The following is a 9,265-nucleotide window of genomic DNA, read 5'->3' as shown; positions in this document are numbered from 1 at the left end:
CCCCCCGTCTCCACCCGCTAATGTCACAGCCTACGAGTCACTTCACTGGTTGCCATCGTTACCGACTCACCTTCCTCTCGCCTGTCACATCACACCTAAAGAGACCGATACGTCTCGTAGTGAAGAGTCAGAGAGAATGCAAACCGTCTCTGAAATAGCTAAAAGCTCTTTTTTTGTTGTTCACTACGTAGCAGGAAAAAGAACAGCTGTCAAGGAAAGAGAAAGAATCACGGTTTTGCTCGAGAGAGGCTGCGGAGGGAGGGGTGTTCTTGGTAGAAAGTGGGTGTATCAGACATGACAACCCGACTTTTGCAAATTTGCAAGCTTCACAGGACAGCTGTAAGGAGCGTCTCGCTCTATACTGTCTGTCTGCCGCACGAGCGCAAGCTGTCTTGTGCATCACAGCGCTGCAGGCGGCAGCCACAGAGGAAACACAGCCTTTTGGCACCTGGGCGTTTAACCTGCATTTTACTGCATGTGCTGACAGGCAATTAAACCGTAGCTTGGGGCTAATTACCTCAGATAGCAGCAGCTGTGGTTGGGACGAGAGGTAAAATTCGAGCGCGTCAAAAATGGCATTGTTCGCTTAAATTACGAAGATGCGTGTTGCTGTGTCCGACGGCATAAGCTGAAAGATCTGTGATTTGGTGATTTATGCGATGGGGGTTCTTGGAAACTTTCGCACATTTTTGCACGAGGGCAAGCGTGGCTTTTCGAGGGAAGATGTAGAGAGCTAAAAGAACAATGTCAACTCCACAAAAGCGTAATGGAGTAATTGTCGGTCTCCACGGTAACATTCAATGCACATTGTTCAGGTGGAGCAGCTGACAGAAAGACCATTACGTACTAACCCTGAGAGAGAGAGAAGGAGAGAGAGTCTCATGTGGTTAATACCCCCATTTTTTGTGTCCTTTTCATCATGTGCAGTGCAGAACTGAAGTATGAAATGTTTGTTTTGCTATAGAACTAACATTTTCTGGTTAGTTGAGCTTTCTGCTTTGGTTTTAAAAAGCAGACCCTTTGACATTTTGATCTGACCTTTAAATTTTGTAGATTCTAATATAATGTAGTCAGTTTGACTCAGTCATGGTTAACTGTTTATTTTTGAATGAAACTTATTTAAATTTATCATTTAAAGCACACACACACACACACACACACACACACACTCACACTCACACACACACACACACACACACACACACATGTTTGTGTGTGAACGTTACAGAAAACCTGTTTGCATTGTTACACTTTCAGATAAACATCATTTACTATTTTTTATAATTGTTTTCCCTCATGGGGACCGCAGGCTGGTCCCCACATTGTAGCATAAACAAGTACACACACACACAAATTTGCCTTCACACATACACTCATACACACATATGACCACAGCTGCATAGTGTCACAGTGAGTTTAGCATGGGAACATGCAACCCATTTTCTTTAAAATATTTAGAAATTGTTTGTAATAATAAATAATAAACAATATTTAATAATAAATTAGAAATAAATAAATAATAATAATAAATAACAAAGACAAAGCAAGTGTACTGTTTTTATTTACTTATTTATTTTACACATTTTGTATGTTTTTTTTTTCATTTAATTATATATAGTCAGTTTTGCATGGGAAAGTGTGACTCACATTTTCTTAAAATATTTAGAAATTGTTTGTTTTAAAAAATGGTAGATAGTATTTAATAATAAATTATGAATACTAAAAAATAAGAAAATAAAAAGACAAAGCAAGTGTGTTTTGTTTGTTCATTTACACCAAATATACACCAAATTATAAATATTTTATTTATATTCATAAAATATATCTTTGTATATTAAATGGTATATTGTATGTATTAAACAGTAATTTATTTATTATTATTTATTTGTTATTTATTTCCTTTTTATATGCAACAAATTATAAATTGTAATATACATGTTATACAAAAAAAAAAATAATAATAATATACTAATAATCAAATTGGACCAAACAATCCACTTGCTTTGTCTTTTTTGAAAATCATCAGTCATTTTGTATGCAGACTTCTGCGTCTAGTTGACATGGGGAAGTGTTGTCCGGAAGTCCCGAGATGCACGTAGCCGTCTGTTCCTATTTACTCTGACGGGGATGGCAGTCCTGCCAGCAGTCACGAGGGGATGGAAACTTCCCCCTGGAGCAATTAAAACCTGAGCATAATTGACAGGGTGTTATCACACTTCATCTCTCCACTGACTCCAGGAGAGAGAAAGGTGTACAAGGATTATTTGCAAATAAACCTGGTCATCAAATACCCATTTAACAGAAAACACATTGAGGGCCGCTGTCTCCTTTAAGCTGACAGAGATTCTGTATCTTGTCATTTGTGAGCGTCAGAGCGGAAACTTATTTATTTACGTTGCGCTTGTCACATGCTTTTATCCAAAGCGACTTAACGTGCATTCAAAGTATATTTTATCAGTATATGCCTTCTCAGGGAATCGATCACATGACCTTCCCGTTGCTGCTGCAGTGCTGAGCAGGAAAACGTTTTTTCCCTCCAAAAGAAAGCTTACATATTTATTTGTTTTAATTTTAGTCCATAAAGCTGGACTGTTTTATTGTTACTGCTCACTATAAATGAAACTCGTTTCCCAGTAAGCAGCATTATAAAAGATTAACAGGATCTAATTTAGCACATGATTTGACATTATAGGCTTCAGTTCGCAGCAGTTTTTTTTATTTCCGGGAGTTAAATGATCTGAGCGCAACAGCAAGGACACATGCACTCACACTTACTGTCGCAAGCTTTCATCTGTCCATCTATCTTTCATTTGTCTTGTTCTACCCTTTTTCATCACACTCTCTCTCTCTCTCTCTCTCTCTCTCGCTCTCGTACTCAGTCTTGAATATTTAATGTCTTTGAATTACGGTGCCTCTCATCCATAACGAAGAGATATCAGACAAATGGAGCTTCTGTTTTCAATCGCTCGTTTCGCAGCTGAGAAGCTAAATGATTTTAAGGGTCAGGCTTGTTTGAATATCTAATCCAGATTTGCTCTCAATGTGTGTTCCCTGACTCAGCTGGATGAATTTCCTATTAGCTGCTAATAATCACTGAGATGGCATGCTAAAATCAAACCTCAAACTGCTGGGAAGTTAATTATGTTATGTAGAAATATTCATATTAAAAGACAAACAAATTGACAATATTGTATATACAGTAGCCTATAATTAATACGGTTTAATACATTCATAATGCTTTATAATGCCTCGTGAGCCATATTCATGCACTGTTATTCTGGTTTAAATAGGAGATGTGTGTGTGTGTCTGTGTGTGTGTGTGTATATGTATAGAAGCAGACTTAAATGAACATCAGGGCCACTGCTGCTTTATTAGACAAAAATAAAGCACAGAAGTGTTGTTTAATTTCACAGTTTGAGTTGAATTACTGAAATAAATGAACTTTTCCACGACATTCTAATTTATTTAGATGCACCTGTATATATATAAATCTGAAAATTCAAGATTGTATATCTAATTTCTATTTTTATTTTATAGAAATATATTGTATGTATATATATACAGCATATATATATATATATATATATATATATTTACACAGTATATATAGTAATGTTTACGTTTTTACTAATAATTTTTTGTTCACCTGATAACTGCAATACGTTTTTGTAATTTAAAAAAAATATATATATATAGTAAATGACCACAAGACCATAGTGTCATGGTGTAAAAAAAAAAAAAAATAATGTGTGTGTGTATATATGTATATATTCAACTTTTTTATAGTAAACAGACAAACAACATAGTGCACATAGAACATTTCTTTATTCATTTGTCCTGAATAATAATGTTGTGCTGATGTGCAGCAATCACTATGATTGAGTTTACAGTAAATCTGTTGATTTAAACCAGTGCTGTACTGTAACATATTACAGACACTATGAATGTTTGTATGAACAGCTGGTCCTGGATAGAAGATCAGTCCTCTTCAGATGTAGAGAGCAGACAGGAGTGTGTGTGTGTGTGTGTGTGTGTGAGTGTGAGTGAGTGTGTGTGTGTGTGTGTACAGTATCAGGATGGAGTGCGTTACCCTGACAACAGCAGCTGCTGTCAACATCTCACTCTCTGACAAATGATGCTTTTTACAGCCGTGTTAATTGAATTCCATCTCTCTCTCTCTCTTTCTGATAAAGACACTGATCAAACTGAAGCTCACTTATTAGCATGATTAGGCTTTATTAAACGCCTGGGTCTCTCGCTCCGTTTTTTTTTTTTCAGGAAACTCTCCCCTGTATTATTTCGTATAATGTGGTCTCACAAGAGGACTTGTATTTTGCTTTTGTGCTACTGCTGTTGCGTAAACAATATTTTTTGTCACTCATTTCAGTAAGTGAAACCCATATATTATATAGATTCATTACACAGAGTGAAATGTTTCAAGCCTTTATTTCTTGAAATTTTGATGATTATGGCTTACAGATAATGAAAACCCAAAATTCAGTGTCTCAGAAAATTAAAATATTACATAAGATCAATAAAAAAAGGATATTTTAAACAGAAATGTCAGGCTTCTGAAAAGTATGTTAATTTCTATGCGCTCAATACTTGGTTGGGCCTCCGTTTGCATGAATTACTGCGTCAATGTGGCGTGGCATGGAGGCAATCAGCCTGTGGCACTGCTCAGGTGTAATGGAAGCCCAGGTTGCTTTGATAGCGGCCTTCAGGTCATCTGCACTGTTGGGTCTGGTGTCCCTCATCTTCCTCTGGTGGACCAACACCAGCAGATGACATGGCAGCCCAAATCATCACTGACTGTGGAAACTTCACACTGGACTTCAAGCAGCATGGTTTCTGTGCCTCTCCACTCTTCCTCCAGACTCTGGGACCTTGATTTCCAAATGAAATGCTAAATTTACTTTCATCTGAAGAGAGGACTTTGGACCACTGGGCAACAGTCCAGTTCTTTTTCTCCACAGCCCAGGTAAGACGCTTCTGACGTTGTCTCTGGTTCAGGAGTGGCTTGACACGAGTAATGCGACATTTGTAGCCCATGTCTAGGATTCGTCTGTGCGTAGTGGCTCTTGATGCGCTGACGCCAGCCTCAGTCCACTCCTTGTGAAGCTCCCCCAAATTCTTGAATGGATTTTGCCTGATAATCCTCTCAAGGCTGCTGTTATCCCTTTTGCTGGTGCACCTTTTCCTACCACACTTTTTCCTTCCACTCAACTTTCTATGAATATGCTTGGATACAGCACTCTGTGAACAACCAGCTTCTTTAGCAATGAACTTTTGTGGCTTACCCTCCTTGTGGAGGGTGTCAATGACTGTCTTCTGGACATCTGTCAAGTTAGCAGTCTTCCCCATGATTGTGTAGCCTCCTGACCCAGACTGAGAGACCATTTAAAGGCTCAGGAAACTTTTGCAGGTGTTTTGAGGTAATTAGCTGATTAGGGTGTGATACCATGACTTTCCAATATTAAACTTTTTCACAATATTCTAATTTTCTGAGACACTGAATTTTGGGTTTTCATTATCTGTAAGCCATAATCATCAAAATTTCAAGAAATAAAGGCTTGAAATATTTCACTCTATGTGTAATGAATCTATATAATATATGGGTTTCACTTTCTGAAATGAGTGACAAAAAATATTGACCTTTTTCATGATATTCTAATTTTTTAAGATGTACCTGTAAGTGTATATTTAGCTTAGTCTTTGAGGTGTTTAGAGTTATAAATCACCTGAACTAAAAGGTCATCCCAAAAGGTTAGGTTTAGTCAAGATTGTGATGGTCATCAGTTCAAAAAAAGACTTGGGATTGAGGAAGTGTGTTTGGCGTTTAAGCGAATATGAGGTGTATAAAATCATGTGGTGTAAAATGACATTATGTGTTTGTGTGAATCAGCTGACAGACGAATATCACAACTTGATTTCTGGGGTGAATTGGTAAATGCCATGTTAACAATATCAGTATCAGACATGAAGTTTCCATTTTTAAGCATGGTCTTAGCGGGCGTACAAAATTAGACAGTGTGTTTTATTATAAATAAAGTGTTTTTATTGTAATAAAGTGTGTTTTATTATAAATTAGCCCATGATTTTATGAGAACAAAATCTTCAAGTGAAGCAGGGACTAAATGTTTATGTTAAAACATCTGTATGATATACATAGCCTTCAAAAGTTTGGGGTCAGTATGATTTTTTTTAAATAAATTAATACTTTTATTCTGCAAGGACGCATTAAATTAATCAAAGGTAACAGTGAAGACATTTATAATGTTACAAAAAATATATATTTTAAATAAATATTACTCTTTTGAATTTATTATTCATCATAGAATCCTGAAAAAAGTGCATCACGGTTTCCACAAAAATGTTAAGTAGCACAACTGTTTTCAACATTACTATAAGAAATATTTTTAAGTAGCAAATCAGCATATGAGAATGATTTCTAGAATCACACTAAAAATTCAGCTTTGCCATCACAGAAATAATTAAATTTTAAAATATATTCAAATGTAAAAGAGTTACTTTAAATTGTAATAATATTTCACAATATTGCTGTTTTGGTTAAATAACTTCTTTCAAAAACATTTTAAAAATCTCCAATTTTTTGAACATTAGTGTAATCATCTTACAGGACAACAGAAACTGTAAACAAAAATCATTCAGTGACTTGTTAGACATCATTATAAGTGATGTCTGATTCACAAATGAATCATTCTTTTGAACTGATTCGCATAATCACCACTCCTTAGCAGGCACTACTAACTAAATATTTATTTTACCACAAATGCTTGATTGCTTGATGTGAAGACTCAAAAGAATCAGTGAATCGCCTTTTGAACAGCTACATTGAAACACTTGACTCTAGTGAATCAGACTTCTCAGCGTTATCAGATACTCACTGAAGGCTCTTCTTTGCAGTTCACATTGCAGACAGGCCGCTGTCAGAGACGAGCTGGATCGTTACTATTGATCTCACGCCATTGTTCAGTGAACACATTCTCACACACACACACACACACACACACACACACACACAAACCAATTAACTGCTCAAATACCTTACAGGATGTCGTCAGAGCCAAGGGAACAGATTCATGTTGATTGTGTTCAATGTTTTCGTGTGTCATTTAGAAGGTGACACGTGTGTGATACTTTAACTCTACAATGAAAAGCAGAATTTCCCTTGCTCTTACAGAGCGTAAAGTTAAGGGTTGAAACTTTATTGTGGGATATGCATTAGAGGTCAATGAGGAGCATTGCGTGGCCTGGCTTTACTACTGTGTTTAAAGGAGAGGGGGGAAATGTGAGATTGCTAGAGGGAGAAATCGGCTTTACTGGAAGAGAAAGGAAACCAGTAACCTGTCATTTCGACACAGTTAAAGCACCTCAAGAGCTCCTGCTATCAGATTAAGAAACTGGGGCACACGGCTCCCCTATCGGCTCTTCTGTAAGTATATTCGTCCTCGACGTCTGGCCTTTCGTTGCACCATCTCAAATACAAAACGGCACGGGATAGCAGTGCTACTGAGTTAATAATCTCATGCTAAATAACCTGAAACGTCTTCTCCTCATTCTCGAGACAAATACAGCAGCACATTAAGTGTGACTGTTAGTAGAAATATAATTTGCTCCAGCTGAAGTGTATGTTTGAGTAAATGGGAGATAGCTGCAGAGCCGGGCTCTGACAGAGACGCGTGTGTGTGTTTGTGTGTGTGTTTGTGTGTGTGTGCTGCAGTCGGCACACATACACACACAGTTGTTTTCCTTTTGTCACTGAAGACAAGTCTTATACTAGCACTGCTCGCAAGCAAAGGAACGGATAAACAAGTACTTCACATATCGCTGCAATGTGATGTGTCTTGCATGATTCGGACTGAAGGGATGGTAAAAAATGAGTGCAGATTGTGATGTGATGGATTTTTCTTAGTCTTTTCAGTTTCTTTGTCTCAAATTAATAAATCTATAATTATAATGATATATTTTTATATATTTGTATAATGTATACAAATTTTTATAATGTATAACATATGAATTATAATGTTTAATTTTACCATAAATAATAATTGTATGTATGTGTGTTAATAATAATTTGTAAATTACTATACATATTTTTTTCTGATAATATTATATTTCTATTAATTTATATTTATATTTACATACTGTATTTTTTACACTTTCAAATTGCTGTAATGGTTTGGAAATGTTCATAAGAAATGTCACTTTATCCTTGTGATTGCTGGATGATTTTTTTCTTCTTCTATTATTTAGTAGGAAAGAAAGTTCAGGACCAGCAGGTTGCACATTCACGTGGCACCCTGAGAACGCCCATCACACCCTGATTCACTCAGACTCGAGAGGGATCCAAACTGTGTCAAATTTAATGGTCTCAGTGAAGGTCTTACCATCCCTCCTCTAATCAAAGAACCCGATGAAGTCTCAAAGGGTGAAATTGAGCCTCAGGGGAGTAATGGAGCCCATTAAAAAGGAAGACGAACAGAGAGAGCGAGCGAGAGGTGGAAAACCTGCTTAGTAAGGCAGCTCGGAGATATTTACAGGGTTCTGTGGGCAGAATGTCTTACTGGGAGGGTAACCAACCCAGGGACGGCTAATATAGTTCTTGTTTGCTGATTAAATGCAAAGAAAGAGAAGTGCTTTGAGCGTGTCTTGTCACTTACTACACAAATGAAAGTGTGTGAGTGTGTGTGTGTGAATGTATAATTTTAAAATATAATAATAATAATATATTATAATATGTAATAATATAAATTATCAAAATTACACATTTAGATTGTTAAAGATTGTTTTTATATATATAATTTTAAGATATAATAATAATATATAATAATATGTAATAATATAAATGATCAAAATTACACATATTTAGATTGTTAAATATTCTTTATGTAAATAGATGTTTATTTACGTTTGTTTAAATTATAATCTAAAAATAATCAAAAAAAATGTGTACACAACATGTTTATATGTATAATTTTAATGTATATAAATATATGTAGATTATAATTTTTTAATTATACAATTCAGATGATTAATGTTAAAGATTCTTTATGTAAATAGATGTTTTTGTAAGTATTATTTTAATTCTTTAAGTAGGGTATTTCTTTTATACATTACTTGTAAAACGATTATACATATACATACATATGTACACACACACACACACATATATATATATATATATATATTAGTGCTGTCAAATTATTAATCGCGATTAATCGCATCCAAAATAAAAGTTTT

At 35.5% G+C, this 9,265-nt stretch overlaps 1 protein-coding gene across 1 annotated transcript in view; it reads left to right on the top strand.

Annotated features, from left to right (window-relative positions):
* Positions 1–9,265, top strand: part of dscama (Down syndrome cell adhesion molecule a) — an 86,132-nt gene that overhangs the window by 34,367 nt on the left and 42,500 nt on the right. The gene's annotated exons all lie outside the window — the stretch shown is intronic.

The sequence above is a fragment of the Sinocyclocheilus rhinocerous genome, unplaced genomic scaffold (genome assembly GCF_001515625.1).
Source record: "Sinocyclocheilus rhinocerous isolate Xijiao unplaced genomic scaffold, SAMN03320098_v1.1 scaffold623, whole genome shotgun sequence".
NCBI lineage: Eukaryota > Metazoa > Chordata > Actinopteri > Cypriniformes > Cyprinidae > Sinocyclocheilus > Sinocyclocheilus rhinocerous.
This window is presented reverse-complemented; position numbering and strand designations above follow the sequence as displayed.